We start from the raw sequence: 22,132 nt of genomic DNA on the forward strand, positions 1-22,132 counted from the left end.
GCAAATTTGCTAATATCCATACAGAAAGCAAGCTTGATGTTTGTGTTGACGTGCCACATTTCACTTGAATGGTTTTTCTAAAGTTTGTGCATACTCATTTCTGCACAAGTGTGCTGTTTGTCGATATGTCAGGCAAGTTTGTGACTGGAAGGTCACCAGTTGAAATCCCTGCGCTGTGTGAGAAAATGTGTGAGGAGAATGCAAATTGAGTAAATCTCTCAGTTTTCCCATTAGCTTACCACTCAAGTGCCCTTGAGCAACAGCTTGGAACTCTAACTGTTTCTGTGAAACCACATCAACATTATAGTACTGGTCAGATCCTGCAGGCCATCAGCATACAATTCGGTCACAGTGGGAATCAGCTAAAAAATGCATTCACTTTCTTCATATTATTAAATCCTACAAAAGATTTTTTCTTCTTTTTAAGATAACATTTGCAGCATTTTACTGGCAACAGGGAAGAGATGGCACACAGAGAAATTCATTGTGACCACGTTTTTAAAAATGCAAGAATATACCCACAGCAGGAACCTAAAGTGACACGGGTCAGTACACATTTTTATTACAGGGATATTTTTGCACTGATTTTAAAAAGTGGTGAAATGCCAGACATGTTACTGGGGAGGAACCTTTTTGTAGTCTGAAAATTACTAGTGGTTAAATATGCCTGTTACTTGCCATGTGGTTTCTCCTCCACAGTTGTTGCTGTTTAATTAGTTTTATTTGCATTTAATTGGAATCCACTTAGACTTACCACACTGCTTTCTTCATCAGCTGACATAGAGGTCACCCAAATGACTGTAGCTATGGTGAATAACCATTTATTCTGGACCATCTTTACTACTGGACATTTAGTCTAACATATAATTCAGCTTCACTGCCACACAGACAAATACAAATATTCTTTCCTTACTGTATTATATTTAGGTTTTTGATTTATTGAGCTCTTAACTTCTTCTTATTATTTTACATTTTGATTCCAGTGATGTGATTTTGTTCCCATATCTTTCAGGATACACAAAGTACAGTAGTTGCAAAGTCAAACGTCAGTACCAGTGCCAAACAAATATGGTTAGGTCTGAATTTTCACTTTTTTCTTCTTTTGTAGCTCTTTGGTGATTTTGACAGTGTGCTTTGATTTGTTATCATGCTGAAATATTCCCTTTCTAACCACAATATTACTTCACCACTGATTGCAAAATTGCCATATCTCCACTATCCCAACATGACACTGGTAGTATTGCAGGTCAGGTTCACAGAGTACATCTAAACATGTGCAAGTGTCTTGGTAACAGCTATCCAAAAAATATGCTCTCAATATTCCCAAATCTTCACTCACAATCTGTCATATTCTTAGCAAAATGTAATCTTGCAGTTTTATGCCAAAAAAGGCAAGAAATGTTTCTTTTTTTTCCCCCCAGGACAATGTGCACAGAGGTCGATGTTATGTAGTGTCAGAGCTGTCACAGAAACTCCAATTTCCATTGATGACACCTGTTCCAAGTCTGAAGCACTTGCCAGTCTGTTTTTCACAGCTAGATTGTACAAGTAGCACAATATCTGTGGTTTTACAGCACAGCCACTGCTGTTCTGATTAGTGGTAGCCTGAATTGTTCTGCCTCCAGATTACTGTGCAACTGAGGCCATTTTTTTGTTTGTTTGTTGTTCAGTCAGTTTTTTTTGTGAACAATTTCTTAAGACTACATTCTTCAGTTAAAGCTAGATACCGAAATTTAAAAAAAACAAACAAACATTCACATCTTTAACCCTCACAAATAGCCTTAAATTATTAATACCACAAATATTAATATTAGTATAAAAAGCACAGAGCTAACTACAGATAGATGTATTTCAGAGTTAACCTTTATCCTGACACAGATTGTTTTCTTTCCAAAATACTGATCAACCAATAATCTGTACTACTACATCTGTACTCATCAAGCACTTCTTCAAGATCCTTGATAAGTTTTAAAAAGTTTATCAGTGTTTTTCATGAATACCAAGCTCCATCATATCAGTCTGTGGGCATGAAGTAATTGGGTTTCTTGTAATCAGTCCAGGCACTGCTTAAAATAATCAAACCCTGGGTCAGCCAAGACCTGAGAAAATAAAGACCAACCTGTGTTGTTTCTCATGTTGTCTTGAACATTGCTATTTCTACTATTCCGACTCTCTGGGTTCCTTGTCTCTATTGGCTCTACTTCCTCTTTTCTTTGCCAAGGTTGAAAAGACATCTTTTAGTGATATAAATTACTTTAGATGATGTTCTAGTCAAAGTTTTTACAATTTTACAGTGAGGAAAGAATTATTTTTACTTCTTAAGCTGGTCTTTTTATGCCAATCATGTTAAACATTTGACATGTTCTCTGTTCTATTGTAAATAAAATATTGATTTTTGACAATTATTTCATTCTTTTCATTTTTTAAATTTTACACAGTGACATAACTTTATTCAGAATTGGGATTGGACATATCCAGAACAATAATCAAATCAAAACATGGCAGTACAATTTTTTTTAAGCAAGCAGGAAGTTTAAAAATTCCTGCTTGGACTATCAGCTGTAAAGCTGCATTACAGTCCAATGTGAGCTTGCAGACCTCTTTAGTCTTTCTCCCCCCATTCTCTTTCCTCTACAGTACCATGACTTATCTCTCCATTGTTGGATGAAGTGAATAGAGAGAATTGAGGGTTAACGGGGTCTTGTTCTCTTGTGATGGCACACTTATTGACACGGCCACACAAAAAGCACCAGAGAATAAGGAGGTGGCTGGTAAGGAGACACTCTGTGCTAATGAAGTGTATCCTTCACTATCTATCAGCCGTCTTGTGGCAACTATCAAAGAACAAAATCAATACAGATGTGGTCAAAGATTCAGCTGTGCTTGAATGGAACTGCTCACCTCAATCTGTCTTTGTCATTAACTCTCCTCTTTGTGCCCCTTCTTGGTTAATGGTAATAAACTAATCTTACAGTAGAAGTTGCTCTCTTCTGTCTGGTTGTGGCTTTTTTTAAAGCAATATGATCCGAAATGACACTGCTGAGGTACACAAAGCTTTTTGTAAGTATCCTTTTAGCATGAAATGTGATATCTGACCATTTTGTATAATTGTGTAGCTTGATAGTGTTTTTTTATGCAGCGAATATAAAGCATTAGGTTTTCCTTTCAAAAGTATTTTGATAGGTAGGCAATAAAATATGCAGATGCAAGTATTGGTACAGAAGCAAGTCATCCCAGTATCGTAAGTGAAATAAGGCAATGTTTTATGACTAGGATGTGTATTAGACACGCCAGTCCACCGTGTCTATGCAACGCTTTGGCTCTCATCAGCGTGAAATTGACATGCACGCTTAAGTTGCAGTTATTTTAAGTCAACATTTTTGTTGTATTATTTAGCAAATTATGAACAATAGTAACAAACTCAAAAAAGTGTCAGTTAAGAGCCACAACTTGATTTTCAAAACAAAAAGTACTTGTTGTAATCTTGAGTTTGTTATGCTTCTTACAATCGATGCAAGCATATGCACAGGTTATGTTGTTAATGGCCAAATATGGAACAGTGCATTTCAGACAAACTGTTAATTAATGGAAAAGTAAGAGTACTGTAATTACTTCATTCTATGTAATAAATTACTGCTAAAAGTCGCTGCACTGAATTGCTTTTTTCAAGGTGTAAACAAGACAACAACCGGCCACAGCTGCCTTTCGGTACACATGTCAAACTGGCCACTCCCATTAATATCATTCAAATGGGTAAGTTGTTATGAAGTGATCTACCACAGAGTTACTATTAAATGTTTTACACCAGGGTGTAAACATGCTTTGTAATGCTGTAAAGTTGAGCATTTTAACGTGCAACTTTGTTTAAACTGACGTGTTTTTGGAACCAGCTCTAAGTGGAGTGTCCAGAAACTGCAGCTTTTTGGCAGATATGTGTTGGCTTCATTTTTCAGTCTCTGAGGCAGATTCTTGATAGAACAATGCAGAATTTGCAGTCTGTCAATAAACACATACAATTTACCCACAATATGGACACTGTTTTTACAGAAAAAAACAAAAACAGCTAGATGGTGATGATATTGTTGTGAAATTCATAATGTGCTGTTTTAAAATATAGCGTTTGATGTAGTTTTTGTTTTCTTTTTGGACTGCATGTTAAACTGTGATGTTATGAAAACTGAAACACTATTACTATAAAAACATAGCATTGCTAAATACTTACTTAAGTTATATTGGTATAATATATTTGTTATTTTTGGTCTCAGTTGGCCATTTGTATTCCACTGTGCCTATTTTTTCTTTTTACTTTCCTTTGTCTCTGATGGTGCAACCTACCTTCTTTTTGTCTTGGGGAGCAAAACATAAATAAAAGAGCTAATCCCACTTGGATCCAATGAAATCTTTGAGGGCTCCTTGGGAGGGTCCTTCCCAAATCTTTAAATTTGAAAGCCACATCATCTCATAAATACTTTAAAGTAAAATCACCAAGGTATTACACATTACAGAGGGTGGGAGTTTACTTAGGAGAGACTCAGCTGGGTGGTTGATGGCATTAACTGCAATATTTCAAAGGAAAAAAATACATCAAAGTCTTTTTCTGGCTGCTCGGTTCAAATGATGTCTGAACCCAGTTTGACATGACTCTCAAATTTTATTGAACTATCTATCAAAACCATCATCATCTTCTTCTTGAGCTGCATAAAGCCAGAGGAAATGAACCCATTAGAGGGTTCCATCACAAGAACAAATGTCACTGCTAGTTTCATCTCCTACTGCAAGAGAGATGCATTTCTTAACATCACAATGTGAAGCCTTTATTTGATAACAGGGAGAACGAAAATAAAACTTGAATAAATTAAATATGGGTGGAGACAATCAATAACCATTTAAAGCTGGCCTGACACTGCAATAATTATGTGTTTTCCTCCCTTTTCTATCTTAACCCCAGAGAGTTGCATTTACAGCTGCTTTTCCATTGTCTGTTAAAATCTTAAATCAGAAACCAAGCTTCCCATTTATAATACATATATTTGGGATTTCTTTTTAAATCTGTGAAAAAGTGATACTTGTATGAAAAGACTTTTTTCTTCTTTGTTTGTCGGCACAGCTTAAAAGGGTGGTAAAAGAACTCTGTTCCTCTGTCTTCTGGCAGCGTTATCACATCCTACTGAAATAAGGCCATCTCACCAACTCACACAGAGGGAATTGTGGATTGTATATAATTACTGATTCCTACTGGAATATTTCATACTGAGCAAGATAAATTAATTGATAAGAATCTCACTTTTTATAGTACTCATTTCCTCCTCCAGCGTGAGTAAGACCAAAGCACTGACATTACATTTCTTATTTTTTTACTTCATTTTGGGGGCATCAGAACACGCAGCATTTACTGGCCGGAAAAGCAATTATCATTAGTTCTAAGGATGTTCACAGACAATGGACTCTGTAGAAGTTGGCAAAATAATTCTTCCTCGGTGATGTTTTTCAGTTGAAATTTGGTGAAAAATGCAGCTTATTATATTTAACTAGAAATAAAATGTGTCAGAAGCCAAAGAACGGTATTTGATCATCTACTCCTGCCTGCATATTCACATTAACAGATTGAATATGAATGTTAGTTTAGGCAGGGTACAAAGTCCAGTTCACCTGCAGCGCCAGCTGATCATCTGATCCCAGTGAAAGCACACATCAACTGATGTCTCAGCCTTTTTACACATCTTTCACATTTGGCATAAATCATACAGACTATACTACTTAAACTGTCTTATACTAAAGTACCTACACCTGCTGCACATCTCCAAGTCACTGTGCAACCCACCCTCATGTGGCTTGATGCGTTTTTGTTGTTGTTGTTGTTAATGCCTGCTCTGTTCCACACTGTGTGCACATGGAAGGGCAGTGAGGTATCCCCTCCCTCCCTTTAGGGGGTTGGGAAGGGCACCTGTAACCGGAAGGTCGCCGGTTCGATCCCCGGCCTCTCTGTCCTGGTCGTTGTGTCCTTGGGCAAGACACTTTACCCTACCGCCTACTGGTGTTGGCCAGAGGGGCCGATGGCGCGATATGGCAGCCTCGCTTCTGTCAGTCTGCCCCAGGGCAGCTGTGGCTACAACCGTAGCTTGCCTCCACCAGTGTGTGAGAGTGAATGAATAATGTCATTGTAAAGCGCTTTGGGTGCCTTGAAAAGCGCTATATAAATCCAATGCATTATTATTATTATTATTATTCTCTGCACATTCCATGCAAGAGCAGGACAGTCCCAGAGCAACGCCATGCCACCAAATATAAATCGCTGAGATACACAAATGCATGGAAAGTTGAATCTTCTTTTGACTACAGTGGTCCTGACCAAATTGTTAAATGAGTTTAACATACGCTTGTTGTAGATTATTTTCATCCAACATATGCACGTCTATCTCTAGTCAACCTAAGGTCACAATGGCATTGTTTAAAAAAGTAATGGAAAATTAAAAATGTATCAAATATTGAGGAGGACTGTTTAGAGCTGTTGTTCCTGTTCTGTCTGACTTCTAAAGTAAGTTTCCTTTCACTGCCACTCAGAAATTGCTTTCATTTTATGTGATTGAGTGAGCTATTGTGTCATAAATCAAAAATGTGATGAACCTGGACCCTTGTGTGAAGGGAGCTGAATTAATTTTTTTTTTATCAAGTTTCTAACTGATTCAAGTTTCTTACTCAAATGGTTTCTAACAGTAACGTCTGACTTATGTATGTAGACAGGTTGCTGGATAAATGAACAGAGAGGCAGGCACAGTAAATGAAAGATTTCTTTAGTGATATTATCTGATGAGTCTGATGTTTATACTCAAGGTTATGTTTCTATAGAAACTCTGATTCTGGTCTACATACTTGAGTAACATGTTTGAATTGCCAGATTGACAGAAAATGTTTCCTCAGTGCAACCGTTGAAAAGCTAACTATTTTGTTATGGTGGAACTGCAAGTGCCAATAATTCTTGAAATATTTTAATATAGCTATTGTGACCATCCTCGTGTTCAAGATGTAGAAAAAGTTGAAGATTTTTTTCTAAAAGAAAAATAAGAAAGAATTTAAAAAGAATAGTCGTCCATGGTGCCAGTGTTGATCCCTTGGCTTTTCCTCTAATTCCAGCATACATTTATTTGTGAAATTTCTTGTCAACTAATGGACAACTGTCTCGAACTTTGGCATGGATGTTTCCTTTTGGCTTGTTTGTGTCTCCACCCATTGGAGAGGTGGTGTAACTTGTTTCTAATGAGTGACACTGGCAACACCTAGAGCCATTGTTCCAGTGCTACACAAAACCCTTTCCAGCTCTCTTCCATGAGGCACCTTTTTGATTTTGGTTGGTCTTTGGTTTGATTCTCACATTAAACAACATTGCGCACACTATTTGCTCATGCACTCATTTCCACAACAGATTGTACTGATCACACACATCATGGTTAGCTTAAGTTCTTTCTTCTTTCCTTTATTTAAAATGCATAGTGTTTTTATTGGCATTTGTGTGCATCTCCCTTTTTGTCATGACCACTCAGTCCGATTTGTGTCACTATACACAATCAATTATAATAACCTTTGCAAGTTAATCTGTCAAGCAAAATATACAAAACAAAAGACATTTGTTAGGGTTTCAGTGATAAAACAATAGATATTTGGACACCCAATAGTGGTTTCGCCAAAGATCACAGTTAGCTTGCAGAACTAATTAACAATGTCTGGGCATAGAATCAACATTTTTTTTTATTAGCTGTGGTTTGCTTTACATTTCTGCCAATTCAGTTCACCCACATTGCATCATTAATGAGCTGATATTTTTTTCTTCATGCCCCATAGGTTCTCTCTGGGTGTTCACATCAGAGATTTGTGAGGGCCTTCCTACGACATTTTTTTCTGAACAAAATATTTCTTCCAACAGGGATATATTATGCTTCAGACCATTATCCTGCAAAAAGATCCTCCTCCATCACAATTTCTTGCGACATGTCATAGTTTCCTAAAGCTGTTTTGGACACCTGGCTAACTGCAAGAAAGTGGATCTATGCAGATAATCATGAATGACCACTGCATAGCCCCGTAGGCTAAGGTGTCAACACTACCTGGCTGGGTGCTGTGGCCCTGGTGTTCCTGAGTTTCATCCTCATGAGGGTGTTTTGGGAGTTATTCAGCTTTTCATCCAGGATCAGTTCGCCTTATCTAGATTTTGAAGACATCGACACTTGTTTACAGGTTGTATTATTGGTTCAATTCTGAAGTGATCAGATATTCTGAAGGTTTCAAAGCAGAGCTGTTGCTTCTCCATATTGAATGGAGCCTGTTGAGGAGATTTAAGCATGTGACAAAGATGCCTTCTGGGAACCTTGAAGTGTTCATGGCTACTGCACTTTGACGGAGACCTCATGGCAGACCCATGACAAACTGGAGAGATTACATGTTATGACTAGCATGAGAATTCTTTGGTTATCATGGTTCTAGCTGTTTATGACCAGGTAACCTGGTATGTGAATGTATGTGAATATGTCAGTGTTACTATGCCAGTGTGTAAAACTTAGCTCATAACACCACTTCCATAGCTAGCTCCAAGATGACGGGTGACAGGTCAATGAACATTATTAGAGTGCACAAGGCTAAATGACATAAGTAAAAATAAATGGCAGGCTTGTTAGGTTATCAGGTTAGATCACATGTGGTGTTTCTTTTGTCATTTCAGATACCAAAGCTAAATATAGAAATGCAGTAAATGGAGCAGTATCCAGGCAACCACAAGTGGGTTAATCCTCACCTATTCCAGGAACTCACCTGGTACAGAAATGTGAGAATTGATGGACACAGTTAGCAACAAACCAGCACAAACTAGATGAAGGATAATAGTAAAAATTACAATAATCTTAAGTCAGCAACTTTCTCATTTATACTGCATGTGCTTTTTTGGTTTTTGTTTGTTTTTCTTCATTTATTTCTTCATTTAATATAATGTGTTTTTTTTTTCTTTTCATTATTTATTTTTGAGTCACTTCCTGAAGCCTTCAGCAAAGTTATGAGGGAGTGGCAACATTTGTGGCAGCATGATTACTGTACACCAGTGGCACACTATTCTGTCTGGCAGTAGCAGAAGTGATTAAAGGGCAGCTGTCAGGAGATGCGATTTTATCTTCTCCAAACAGGTGTAGAGCAGAGCTGACAGCAGCAACACTTACACCTCACGTGGGATGGACTAGACCAAGACAAATGGAATTATGTCTTTCTCCCATTTTGTCAAGCACCTTATCTGTCTGAATCGATGCAGCTTTCTCCTAGCCGGGGGGAGCAGGAGGAAATGTGAATAGCCATTGCAGGCAGGTATAGTAATTGGACTCTTTCCATCCTCCCTTTTAAGTCTGGAGTAAAGTGAAACTTCTTCCTGACTGGAAGAAAATATACCAGAGAGGGAGCAACAGAGATAACAGTGAGACAGCTGAATCTTAAGCTCTACATCAACAGTGTTACTGTATGTGCTTCACTCCGTCAATGACAAAATGTCACTTTAAATCTGAAATCTGTCTGTGTTGATACAGTTAAGCTGTCTATGTGTACTTGGAATCTTGTGATATAATCACATAATCATAACTCACTACTTATTTGAAATACTTCAAAACTTGACACTGCACTTCCTCGGCTTCCCAGCAACAGCCATCAAGAAGTAGATTGGATGAATGGTTGTCAAGTTAAGCGAACAGCTGAAAGAACTTAGAGACGTGTCAGGACTACACATTTTATCAAAATTTTAATAAACGCTATGTTCACATGCAACTCAAATTAGTTGTAAAAATAAATTACAGATATTGGACAATTGGAAAATGTACTGTCAATAAATGATTTTATTTAACTATACCATTTCAGATTATGGTAATAGGGAGGTTACTTTGAAAAAAAAAATGCTTTACAAGCTGTCAGTTACTTAACACTGAAAGAACTTGAAACTATTGGATGTATTGGTGTGTGTATCGTATCAAGAAATTATCCAAAAGATTACCCAAAAGAGTATGCAGCAACTGTTGGCGAACGACTGTCAATAACTGTCACCTAATTTGTTCATTTTTTTTCTTGCAAATTCAAATTCTGAAAATTGAAAATTATAACTAAATAGTGCACCTTTTTATGGCACCAAATTATTTGTAGTTAGTGTAATAGTTAATTCCAAAAACAAAAAAAGACTAAAAGTAATTGAATCAGCAGTGGCACAGCAGTGTTACTGAACTCCAGGAAGCCAAAGGAAAATGCTGTTCCCTTCATCATGTCCAAAAACATGATGAAGTGTTTCTAATCTTGCCACAGTGAACAACTCCTGTAAAGTGTATGTCCCGCAAGTGACCCACAGTAAAGAATGGAACCGGTCAGCATGGCTGTTGCTAATAGTGAATTGGACAGTGTTGGTATCGATTATTCTTCCATCAAATTTGTAGTATCATGTTGAATTGATCAACTCTGGGAAACATCTGCGAGTGATTGACATTAACCAGAAATTGTTACCAAAGAGGAAAACCATGAGCTAAAAGCCACAAAAAGTTGTAAAAAAAAAAGTGGTATTCCATTTGAAATTGTTGGTATGTTGTTCATCTGGCAGATCATATATTTTCATTATCTTTTTTGCTTTTTAAAGTCTGTAGTTCTTTATTGGCGTATGGTATTCATTTAGTTTGGGGTTGTAGATAGATGTGAGAGGTCTCAAATGTAACAACTGTTTTGACACATAAAAAAATTACCATTAAAAATGTATGAATTTTTCTATAATTTTACACATTTGTTTCTTACAGTTAAAGCCCAAAGCAGCATTTATTTATCATGTAGAAAATCTGAGGCATATTGTTGAAGTCGCACTTCATTTTCTTATATTAAAATTAGAGCTATCAGCGTTAATCCCGTTAAAATGAGGTTAACGCCATATCTGCCATAAGTTAGCGCGGATCGCCCCGTGCGCGGGACTGCACGGCGCTAACGCATTAACGAGTTAACCGCGCTAATGCCTTGACGCCATGCAGCCCCATGCACGGGGCGATCCACGTTAACTCGCTAACGGAGAATTGCCGCGTTAATGCAGTTATGGTGTTAACGTCATTTTAACAGAATTAACGCTGACTGCACTAATTAAAATATCTCAGGGATTCAATGTTTCATGAAGAGTTTCACTGGGCCGCCCCACTTGGGACCAAAGTGGGCTGTACCACAGTGTACCACAATGTAAAATGAATTCAACATCTCGGTTTTTGGCAACAAATAAAATCTACTAACCTTTAGCCTGACTCGGCTTTGGCAATTTGGGATTATGAAATGCCTCTAGGGATCACGATTCAAATATGAGGAATTTTGCATAATTAAAAAGAAAATTATATATATATATATATATATATATATATATATATATATATATATATATATATATATATTAAATGAGGATTTATTTTTGACTGTCTAATGCAAAGCACTACAATACAGTAGTTTGTATTTTAATGGGAGAAGCATAAGCCAGTTGTATTCATTTTATATTAATTGTAGTGTTATCAGTCTGCAGCCATGAACTCCTCTGCCATTTGGTTTGCCCTTTACATTTGCCAGAAATTCTTGCCTTTTTTAAATGCAGAGTCAAGATGAGCAACCCCAGTGTGCGCTGTGTTACACAGCACACAAACAGGCACAAACACACATTCTCACCTCATTCATTCACATTAGCTGCTTTTCACCCTGCTTATGCAGAAAGCCTCCATTTCCAGGTGTAAATTTTTTTCATTATAAGGGGAATTGAAAAGAAGATGGGGACTACTTTTTTCCCTTTCTCCCAGTGATGAGTTCACGCATTTGAAGAGGAGCTTTGTCACCCGGGAATTAGCACTCCATGCATGCATCCTCTCTGCTCTCCCAGACGGCCTTTACATCATCTGAGACTGAGAGAGAGCTGGGGAGAGAACAGACCTCAGAAAAGGAAAGAAAAAAATGAAGAAATAAAGGGAATCTTGTCACTGACATACATGCATGTTCAAATGACAAATAACAACTAATACGCTCTTTACTGATCAACTTTTACCATCCCAGTTATATTAATGTAAGGTTTCATATTTTCTTTGATTTACACCCCTTTAATGAGATGAGAAATTTTAATGAGATTGGTTCTGTAAAAAATGGCAAGATATTTTGGGATTGGTGTTTATATATTTGTTTTATAGTATTTCTGACCACCACTCACTACTTTTAACCACACATTCATACAATGTTTAATTTTATCCATGTTTCCACATCCATATTTGATTCATTTTGTGTGTATTTATCCTTTATCTACCTTACAGCCATGACTAAATGTGAAATCATCTAAAAACTTAATATGTATGTCTTTGTGAGCCAGAACAAAGGGAGGATATGCAAATTCCACATAGGACCGATCAACCCCAGCGACTATAGTAAAATGAAATAAAATAGTCATCACAAAAGTGATTGCACTTAAGATATGCTTGTGAGAGCATGTGTAAATGTGTGGGATGTGGATGTGCGTGTCCATGCCAAATACAGCTGGTGGAAAAGCCAGCTGCTTGCTTATGGTGGTATTGCTCATTAGTTGGTGGTTAAAGCCATTCTGGAATTTTGAAGGGCCAAATACTTCACGGGATCCTGCGGTTGGCGAGATAAGTGTGTGTGTGTGTGTGTGTGTGTGTGTGTATGGACAGTATTTATGTAACAGTGCCAGTACAGTACAGTGCCTCATATATCGCATCAAATCGCAGTATTCATCCAAAGCAATATTTCATTTTATCTTTTGTATTTCTTGCTTCCCCACAAGGACAAGTCTAGTGAAAAGGTTTTGAATCATTAAAAGGCTAATGATAATACTTGATGGACAGTTTAAAAATCCCATTTCTATTTTTCATAAATGTAATTAGCCATAACAATCGGAGAAAGATTTTGAGGCTCCTGAATTTGAATTCCAACCTCCATAAAGTGCTTCATTTCAGGGCAAAGGCCTCCTTTGCAGCAAATTTCAAAGCCCGTATTTGGAAAAGTACACTAAATATGGAAAAACATCCTTTTTCTTTATTAAATATTTCTTTGCTTCTGGTGGACCCTTATATCAACTTTGCTAAGCCTAATCTATTGATGCAGGGTGGTTTTACATTCATCTGGCATTGGCATTATGCTAGTAAAAAGCAGAGAGTGCTTTGTGGATTTATCTTTGACTCCCACGCAGTTCTTGGCTTCTAATTTTCTGATAACAGGAGAACACGAGTTCTCCTCCTAAAAGACACAACTTGAAACTCGAATGTGCAATTACAGCAGAATGAAAGTCAGCGGCTCCTCCATAACATAAGACCACAATGAACGCCTGGTGGTGTTTCAGCTCAACTGCATTTTTAACGGATTGTGCTCAGAAGCTATAGATGTGCTGCTGATTTTTGGGAATTATTTTCCTCCCACTGTTATGTGTGAAAGTCTTTCCTGAACCACAGTGGCTCAGCCTCCAAATCCTCTGAAAGCAGACTGCTAGAGTCAGTTCTTGCCCTGACTAGCCCTTATCTTAGAATACAGGCTGTTCTAACATTTGACAAAATCCAGACAGATTAGCCCTGACTAGGAGTTAAACGAGTCACCTTCAAAGCCACAAAGATTAAAATCTGACACCAGTGTGCAAAAGGTCCTTGAGCACGCAAGCTGTGCAGTCCACAATACTGGAAAGAGATCATAATTTAGATGCAGTATTTTCTGCACTGAAAATGATGGATGGGTTACTGATAAACTGTAACAGTCAGGGTATTCAGAAAATTACAATGTTCAAACCTTGAGATTAGATGAAGTCTTTGTTTATTTTGGGTAAAAAAATAAATAAATAGAAGAAATAGAATAAATATATTGTATTGCCAGAAAAAAATGGGGATTATTTTGCTTTGTTAGCGTAACTATGCTTGCTCTTAAAAAAATGTTTTTGACAGTATAGTAACCAACTTTAATGAACTTGAACATCTCTTTTATACTATTTCTCTCTCATAACCTCATATGAAGGCTAAGCATGAGCATTAGAAAATGCAAGTCTTCTGCACTTTTAAAAAATAGCACTAGATGTCCATGGACACTGTTCTCTGAGCCAAATTTGGTCACTCAATCATAGCTTTTAATAAACCTACCAAATTAAATAGTGGATATATGAATTTATTGGGACTCTTTGGATAATTCAGCAAAATATTACTTTTTCCTTTTTTTGGAAGATGGTGATTGGGAAATAACGAGAGGTGTAAGTGGATGCTTTACATGAAGAATCATTTAATTCTGTCAGTTATGTTGCATTTTATGAAAAAAAGACTTCAATGCTGTTCTTAGTTCTCAAACTTATAGTCTTTGGAAACAAATCCTTCTTTTAGACAGAATCAAGATACTTTAACTAATCACAGTTTCAACCCAATTTCTGCAAGACATCTGCTGCTTCTGTTATAAGATGAAATTCTGGTCTGGAGTAGTAGTTCATCACTAACATCAGTCATACTGAATCATATCAGATTACTGCCACTTGCCTACCTTGCTCACATATGATTTTTATTTTTCTTTCTTTCTAACTTACTGCCATAATATTGATGTCACTGATTTAACACTCACCCTATATGGTAAATGGCCTGTATTTTGTGTAGCACTTTACATAGTCCCTAAGGACTCCAAAGCGCTTTACACGTTCAGTCATCCACACACTGGTGATGGCGAGCTACATTGTAGCCACAACCACCCTGGGGCACACTGACAGAGGCGAGGCTGCCGGACACTGGCGCTACTGGGCCCTCTGACCGCCACCAAGTGTCTTGCCCAAGGACACAACGACTGAGACTGTCCAAGCCGGGGCTCGAACCGGCAACCTTCCAATTACAAGACGAACTGCCAACTCTTGAGGCACGATCGTCTGCCCTGGGGCATCTGCATAGTAGAACATGCTTAATATATCTCAGGAGGGCGTCCAGGATGCACCCTGGTCAGATACCCAAACCACTTCAACTGGCTCAGTTCAATGTGAAAGACCTCTATCTCTGAGGGAGACACCCTTCAGAGAAATCCCTTTTCCACTTGTATCTCCAGCCTCCTTCTTTCTGTCACTACCCACTGCTGGAGTTTTCCTCACTTCCAGGAGCACCACGGCTGCTTGGACTGGGGCTTGAAGTTCACCACCATCAGTTCTCCTTTTCATTTGTGACATGACCAGGGCATAACTCAGCTGTCTCAAGTAGACAGCAACATCTCCAGCATTCTAATAATTTCTAGAATGGGAAGTTCACCATCTAGATGATGAATCCATTGCCATTTGGTAGGACGGAGGTTAATTTACATCCCATACAGGAACAAAGGTTTTCTCAAATCAGCCAGCACCCAACCATGCATGGAAAAAACTTTTGAATTTTGTGCAGAACCCCTTATTGCTGCTTGTTTGGTGTGTTTCCTTTTTTTGTTTGTTTGTTTATTTGTTTGTTTTTGCCAAGAACCTTTGGCTATGTGTGTGGGGTTTTTTGTGTCTATTTTCAAACAAGATTAAGAAAAAAGATAAATACCAGAATTCTACATCTTTTTCTTGTGTATTTTCCCACTGTTGGTAAACCGAAAACACCCCACTTTCCACCTTTTTCTTTGTGTCTTAGGTATTCCATTGATCAGCTTTTGGTCAGCAGTGTCCTCCTTGTTGCAGAAAGTGCATTTTCCCCTACAATGGCACATTATTATGGTGGCGAACTTTTCGTGCCCAGCTGAGCTAAATCCCCAATTCCCAAAAAAGTTGGGAAGCTGTGCAAAATGTAAATAAGAACATAAAAAAATGATTTGCAAATCACATATTTAATCTCATATTTAAACAGCTGTGATAATAATTAACACTCAGTCTGAGGTTCTCTGCTTGAAAAGGTCAATGGCATACAGTACTGCCACAAGTGAAGGGCTCCATGTACCTTTGGGTAGAGGATGAGATTGACAGAAACATTTGTGTATCATCTACAGTAATCAGTAATGGTTTAGGTATGTTTCCTCACCTATGGCCTCACACTATGACTTGCGACCAAAAGTATGAAACTGCAGATACAACCAGTGGAAATGAGCTTTCCACAAAGGAGCTCAGGAGCACAGTCAACTTAGAGTTGAGCTGTCACTTCTCCACTTTGACAGGAGCCAGTTGAGGTAATTCGGGCACCTGAAGATGGATATACAGTGGATTAAGGTTTTTCTTTCAGGCATATTTAACTTGGAAGACACCTCAATCTTCTTGACATTGCCCCATTGTCCCTTCCAGAATAACTGAGGAGGTGGGTGGAGGAGATCTGGGTGTCTCTTCATAGCGGTCATGGTCCGTGAGAGTTCCTGGGAGTTTCCATCTGTGGCTGCTGGTCCCTTTGGGGTGGAGCCTTCCACATCTCACCTGGACCGTGTTTGCATGCAGTCAGCAGGAGGGCTCTTAAACCCTGAGCAGTCTACTATGCCTCGCCAACTCATTGTGTGCCCTCTGGTGGTAACTTGGTCTCTGGTTCTCTTAAACTTATGATCTTGTTTTTTCCCGGTATAACCTGCTTCTCTCCATGTACAGAGGTTGACGTGGCTCGTTCCGCTTGGAGTGTTTTCACCTACCTGCTCTGGTGACCCTCGGCTGCTTCTCCTGCCCGATTGCCTGCCCGCAGCCTGCCCCGCCTCAGAGCTCTTTGTGTCGGACCTATTAAACCCTCCATGGTTCCTCGGTCCCCGTTGGTTCGTCAGTTCCAGACTGACCCACTTTTAATGGGGTGGATCATCACTGTCAAGGGAGGACTGAGACAGGGAGAAAGTGTTAAGTTTTCTCAACATTTAGTTACCACATGTTGCTTCCTTGGGTGTTACTGTCAGTGCAAAGTTCTACTGCAACGTGGTCACAGGTGCACAAGGAAAAATATTTGGGGGAAATTAGCTAAACTGGGGACGGGCATTGCAAATGATTCCAGGCTATAAATACTGTGGTGTGTTGCCTGCTTCATGAAACATAGAAATAAACCTAACTAAACTGCAATGTGTGTCAGCCTGTTCTCTAGTGCCAGCTCAGAGCACATTAAGCATTTTTGGCTGCACAAACACAATCTTTCCTAAGGACCTGGCCCACTCGTCTAATCTGGCTCCCTCACAACTTTGTCCACTTCCTGAAAATGAACACCAAGTTGAAGGATCACTATTTTGACACACTGGAGGAGATCCAGCACCAATCAAAGAGCACAAGTGCAAAAAGAACATAAAAGGACTTCCACTGACATATCTTGAGATATAGCAGCTGTCCTGGACAAAGTCTAGAGGTGCATGACATGACATTTTGAATATGAAATCAGCCAAATCTAAGGTTTTGTTGTAAATGGACCTGTATTTTGATTGCATGTTTTGGTCACACCTGTTATTTCCTTAAACTGATTTTTTTTTTCTGACCACACCTCACTCTCTGCCCTGCCATCATGCCTGCCTGTACATAGTTCTTAATGAAGAGCATCCCTTCTAAGATAATTGATTGCTTCGGTAATTGCAGTGTTAATTATACTGACTGGAGGGGCTGCACCCACTCATTTTTAGTCCAATTGCCCGTAAGCATGAGAAATTAGAAAATTTGGCATTTGACTGATATTGGTTACCATCAGCGCCTTAATCCTGCCTAGTGCCTCTCAACTGTATCGCACTGACTTACAAATTACCAGTGTGCTAATGGAGACTCATGAATAATCCAAAAGAATGAATGCTTGACAGTTAGTCCTTGTGCACATGAACACATGCCAGACCTCGCATTTAATTCATGAACGTGTGAAATCCACATCTGAAAAATACCACCAAAGAAGTTACTTATGTACCAATCATCATTCTTTGAAAGTTGCCCACACCCTGGTCTGGAACATTTTAATCACTGGTAAACATGTTGCAAGCAATGGGAAAATAATGAAGATTAAGTCAGGAAGAAATTGAGCAGGATTTAAATTAAGCTGCTGACACTCCTGCATTATGGTGGCATAGAACATTAATTATTACAATATAAAAATGCCCTGAAGCCTGCTAAACACTTTATCTTTGTTGCCTGCAATGTTTCCATCTCAGAATTGTTCAACACTAATTTAGCAAGAACCCAGAAGGCCTTTAAACAGTCTGTTTGTTAATGAATGCAAAATAATTGTCCAGCATCACCTCATGTTCAAAATTTTATATAACCATTATGTGCATTTGGTGTGTTTCGATTGGATCTAGGACATGCTTTAAAAAAAAAAATAAAAATAAAAAAGCTTTATGCACTTCATGATCATGTGACATTTAAAAGGAGAGTAAAAGACTGGAGGAGTATCATTACCAGTAATCGTGGCATGGTAATTTCATTAATTACAATCATGTGATTAACTGTCTGTCAGAGCTAGAAGAGGGTAGCCAAGACTCAACTAGCATTTTCATGGAGAATTAATGGGAAACAGAGCCTGGAAAGACTATTGGAAGGTTTCACACTGAAATGGAGTGTATTTAATAGATGTGATGGCAGCTTAAATGCAAATCTATGAAATATAGGCTTGACCAGAAGTACTTCTTTTTTTTAAGTTTGCTGACTTATGCTACCCATAAAATATATACCCATTTGGTCTTGTATGGAAGAAAAAAAAAGATTACTAGCAGTTTTATGTAAGATTTTCTATCATGGTGCTCTTACACCTCCAATAACCTTTGACTTTATGCAGTACGTAAGGCTTTGTCACATGCCCACAAAGTCCATTTACAAAGTGGGGATGAACAGTAGCCCAAGAAAGTCCACATTGCAAGACAGGGCAGGGTCATGAATGGAACAATCAAAAGACCTCTGGTTTGATTTAAAACATACCCTTTCAAAAAGTCACACATTGAAAAGTCAGACTTCCATCTGCAACAAGGTTTTTTGACATTTTCTAGGTTATCAGCCATTCTTGAGTACCACAGTTATCCATGCTGCAGTGATAACACCAGTAAATCCCACGATCATTAAAATCAATTTATTTCAGTTAAGTTCAGTTGTATTTATATTGTGGAAACTCACAACACTAATCCCTTTATAGTGCTTTATATTGTAAGGTAAAGACCATGAAATAACATAAAGAAAACACCAGCAATCGCATGACCCCAAATGGCAAGGGACTTGGCAACAGTGGAGAAGGAAAAACTCCCTTTTAACAGGAAGATGGCACTTACTATGGAAGAGGTGCATATAGAGAAAAAAAGAATTTCAAAAGAGTGAAGAAGAAACACATCATGGGAAACCTATTACGGGATAACTATGGCAGAGTTTAGGATCATCTGATTCAGTCCTACCTATAAGCTTTAACAAAAAGGAAAGTTTTCATACTAATCCTAAAAGTAGAGAGTCTGAGTCTCTATTGGGGTGATATGTTTCTATGAGGTCTTTAAGATAAAATTGGGCCTGATTATTCAAGACCTTCTGACTAAGATGTTGAAGAATGCCTTTTGAAAACTTTTGGACTAATCTGCATGTTGAAAACTATGCAATGGCATTACCCGGTACTGATGTGTGTACTGATCCTGTCCATGCACTCTGCGATGACTTGGAACTGAGAACAAGTTTCTTTCTCTCTTTTGCTCTCTCATGTTCTCTCTTTTTCTGTGTATATGTATGTATGACTTTGTTTGTATCAATTCTTGATAGCGAGGGTTCTTACTGTAGCATGAAGTATATCTTCCCCCTGCTCTCTGCTAGATCATTCTGCAATAGTGGTATTTAGAGCTCCTCTCTTTTTTCAGTCTGGTTTCATTTCAACCCGCTTCACAGCTCCCTCTCAGTGGTTGTCTTAGCTTTGTTCCAACCCTCTACCAGTATCCACAGCCAAAACCACCAGAGTACACCAGTTCTTGGTACAAACCTTAGCATTTTCAGAATTTTCCAAATCCAAATCCAATTTATTTATATAGCACATTTAAAAACATAAAGTTTGCCCAAAGTGCTGTACAGAAACAAAGGCTGAAGTACCTCGGAAAAGTATGGGGGAGCAAGACCGTTTAGGCATTTATAAACCAACATTAGGACTTTGAAAATAATTCTGTCATGAGGAGGAAGCCAATGAAGAGAGGACAGAATAGGTGTTATTCAAAATGCTGCTACCCGTCTCTTGACTGGTACCCACAGGCATGAACATATGAGTTGAAGACGTGCAAGAGATCCTTGGCTGACTCCAACATAAAGTGCATTACAGTAGTCAAGCCGAGTTGTCATGTCTTGACAAAACTGGCTTTAGCTTTGCTATTTGCCTTAACTGGAAAAGGCTTTTTTGCAGCACAGAACTAATATGCTTATTCAATTTAAAATACAAGTCCATAATGACTTCCAAATTTGATACATGTTGTTTGATAGAAGACCCAAGCCAACCACAATTCCTAAGCGGGCTGCATGAGATATTATTAGGGCTGAATGCAATCACCTCTCTTTTTGTCCAATGTTCACATTTTGGACAGAGAGGACAGATGGTTTGAAAGAGGAGTGAAAGAGGCCATCTATGTCCACTGTGAGCGACCATCTTTGAACAGAGGCGGTGGTTTACGACACCAACTGTCTGCCATCTATAATCCAGTTTTGAGTTCCCTCCCCAGACGCCTTAACGCCCACTCACATCCTGGGCCATCTGACCTCAGGAAATCACATGATAGGGTGGGGCCAGGTTTCACCATGAGCTCACCCGAAACCCTGGCTGATTAGGTACCACACCCGCTTTCACACCTTGTCGCATGTGATTAGAGGATCACCAGGGGGTCCTTTGTCCCTCTTTGGGGGGATACTCCCACTGGGTTTAAATCTGGGACTCTCGGCCATTTGACCTTAGAACTGAAGAAGCTTCTCGGATGAGAGGTGAAACGTCTTCAAGCAACTCAAAGAAGTCCAGACGCTTTTCTTTGCAAACTCCTTTGACTACGATGACCTGGATGACTGAGAACCTTCACAGACACCTCTCTTTTTCTCTCATTGAAACTCAAAAAGTTCAGAGCCATCCAAGCTTTGACATCTTCAAGGCAGCTCAGAAGGATTTGGATGGAGCCTGGGCCATTAGGTGCTAAAGGCAAATAAATTTGGCAATTGTCTGCGTAGCAGTGAAAGGATATTTTGTGTTTTCTGAATGTGACAGGTGAGACCTGAGTCTGGGAACCGCCCCTGGTGGGCGGAGCTGGTCTTTGCTCCTTTGATAAGCGCAGGTGTGGGCAATTGGGCATTTTCTCTGCAAACCTGAAGCTGCAAGTGCTCAGTCCAAGTTGGGCAAGTTGCTGTTTGTAACTTCTTTCTATGAAAGTGTGATATGGGTTCTCCCCTAAACTTCTTTTAGAACGGTAGGTTACACAAAAATGTACCACTTGAGCTCTGGCTGTTGGCAGAGGTTTATAGTTATGTGCACCCTTGTAGGTGGGAAACATTGCTCCCGTGAGAACGGTACAGTGGACTTCATCGCCACTGACCCACAGTTATTAGGGTGTGACACGAACTTGTGGACAGGTAACAAAACAATTAAGTTGAGGAATATTCCTGTGTTTTATTGTCCAGCATAAGTGATCTCCTGCCTTTTATTTACAGAGTACCGAGCTGCTGCTTTGCCCGGTGGATTTCTGGTTGCGGGCAAAGGACCCGACACATCAGTGTGTTTTAATTTGTTTTAAACTGGTGTAAGTCGACAGACTGACTGTTGTGGCTGTCGATTGTTTTGTTTTGTTTTTCTTTTATTTTTTTCTGGTTGTGTGTTTTAAACTGTTTTATATTTGTATTTTATTTTTTAGGCAAAGCAGCAGCTGGTAATTCCTGGTGGTAACAAAGTGTAATTTGCATTTAACCATAGTAGGCACACTTATTGGCGAGGGTTTTTATTTTTTTATTATGGAGTCCCAATCAGGCATTTCTAGCCCCCTTAGACCTCATGACTCTACTCCTATGGAGGGCTCTCCGCAAGAGAGGTTGGTTTATATCCCTAGAGAGAGGTCGTGCCCCCTGTTTAGTGGAACTGGGGAAATTAGTGTCCAGAGTTGGGTGGAGGAAATAAAATCTGTGATGCGCACTCGTAGACTTGCCCCTATTGATAGAGCCCATTATATCTATGACCATTTGACTGGTGATGCTCGTGAAGAAATAAAATATAGGTCCCAGCAAGTAAGA

General features: G+C 38.9%; 2 long non-coding RNA genes across 3 annotated transcripts in view; both read left to right on the forward strand.

The window, feature by feature from the left end:
* LOC120434058 overlaps nucleotides 1–17,007 on the forward strand; it is a 41,195-nt gene extending 24,188 nt beyond the window's left edge. For both annotated transcript variants that reach the window (XR_005608916.1, XR_005608915.1), the window contains exons 3-4: nucleotides 16,271–16,486; nucleotides 16,562–17,007. This is a non-coding gene — a long non-coding RNA (uncharacterized LOC120434058). The remainder of the gene's footprint in view (nucleotides 1–16,270; nucleotides 16,487–16,561) is intronic.
* A 4,239-nt stretch (nucleotides 17,008–21,246) lies between these two features.
* Nucleotides 21,247–21,647, forward strand: LOC120433884. The gene is made up of 3 exons (XR_005608816.1): nucleotides 21,247–21,318; nucleotides 21,392–21,481; nucleotides 21,560–21,647. It is a non-coding gene; the product is annotated as an uncharacterized LOC120433884 (long non-coding RNA).
* The last annotated feature ends 485 nt before the right edge of the window (nucleotides 21,648–22,132 follow it).

The sequence above is a fragment of the Oreochromis aureus genome, linkage group 17 (assembly GCF_013358895.1).
Source record: "Oreochromis aureus strain Israel breed Guangdong linkage group 17, ZZ_aureus, whole genome shotgun sequence".
Taxonomy (NCBI): Eukaryota; Metazoa; Chordata; class Actinopteri; order Cichliformes; family Cichlidae; genus Oreochromis; species Oreochromis aureus.